The sequence below is a fragment of the Meleagris gallopavo genome, chromosome 2 (assembly GCF_000146605.3).
Source record: "Meleagris gallopavo isolate NT-WF06-2002-E0010 breed Aviagen turkey brand Nicholas breeding stock chromosome 2, Turkey_5.1, whole genome shotgun sequence".
In the NCBI taxonomy this organism is placed as follows: domain Eukaryota; kingdom Metazoa; phylum Chordata; class Aves; order Galliformes; family Phasianidae; genus Meleagris; species Meleagris gallopavo.
Window position 1 is genome coordinate 15,634,988 of NC_015012.2, and position 1,420 is coordinate 15,636,407.

Below are 1,420 nucleotides of genomic sequence, written 5' to 3' on the forward strand. Positions count from 1 at the left end.
CACTGACCACGTCCCTCAGTGCCACATCTCCATGGTTCCTGAACACCTCCACGGACAGTGACTCCACCACCTCCCTGCACCAATGCCCCACTGCTCTTTTAGAGAAGATCTTCCCAATATCCAGCCTGCAAACAGCACCAACGTGGGCTTTTGCTCTCCCACACAGTGACAACCGGTGCTGCGCAGTGAGCACAGATTTGCCTACTCTCTCCTTACCCTGCTGTTTCTATTTCCTCAAAACCACATTTTTAGTTCCCTCGTGGCATAAAGGGGACATTTGCATAGTTTTTCCCTGAGAAGAGAAAAGTACATCTCAATTCTCTCAACTGAATCCACGCTCAGAGAAAATCCGAGCCTTCAAAATAGGAGGAAGCATCCTGCTGCTGTGGGAAGTTGCACACTGATGGAAACCCGTCACTTCTCCACAAAATGATGACACAAAAACCCGCAGAGCTGACCCCCATGCTGACCCAGCTCATCGCCACCGAGCCTGCAGCTGCTATTCTGCTTTCTAAAAACAGGTTTTCCCACTACAAAAATTAAAACGGTTGACTTAAATAGCACCAAGAGAGAGGTAATGCTGCTATAGCAGAGTTGCCACTGCATTGCTTTCATGAATAAAATGAAAATTGCAACGTAAGGTTTGTCATAGCTGTTTCTCTTGTGGCAGTGCTCACAGCCCCAGATGTGCCCACAACCTTTGTGGATCCCTTCCAACCCAGAATATTCTATGATTCATTGCCTGCCTTTGAATGCACAACACCAGGCACGTGGAGCACCAGATCGCTGCTTGTAAGTACAGCTGAAATATTTGGGCTTTTTCAGACTCAGACTTCTTTGCCTTTAGGATCCATGGTGCTGCAGAGTAATGAGAAACAGTTGCCTGTCCACAGCCCGTTGGGAGAATTGTAAATGAAATGCATCTCAGCACCTGCAGGGAGACAAATGCAATCTCACCAAACATTATCACAGTCATCTAAGAACTGAATACTGCATTGATTACACCAGAAAGAAATCACATTCAAATCAAAGCAATGAATGCTATGAGGTCATGCAAAAGGCTCTGGATCCTGTCTCTATTTCTGACCAACAACAGCTTCCCAGGAAAGCAGTGGACGAGGAATAGCAGCTCCCGGGGATCCTGGCAGCCCTCACAAGCTGTGGCTTACCAGTATCCAGAGTAGGACATCTAAAAGTCTGACTGTCCACTGAAATGCCCAATTTACAGACAAGTAGGACCAATTAAACAAAGTAATGGGGGGAGGCAGTGATTTTTGGCTGCATTTGCTAGCTTTGAATGAGAGAGGAAGATCATTTCCCTTCTTCCTCCTTCCCAAATGATAGTAATAATAGTAAAAAAACAATAGGAAGAGAAGTTTCTCTTTTCTTCACTTTTTGATAAAAATAACCCAGAGGAAAT

The 1,420-nt window shown here is 45.4% G+C and overlaps 1 protein-coding gene across 1 annotated transcript in view; it reads left to right on the forward strand.

The window, feature by feature from the left end:
- LOC104909563 (serine/arginine-rich splicing factor 7-like) overlaps positions 1–1,420 on the forward strand; it is a 4,219-nt gene that overhangs the window by 1,637 nt on the left and 1,162 nt on the right. The gene's annotated exons all lie outside the window — the stretch shown is intronic.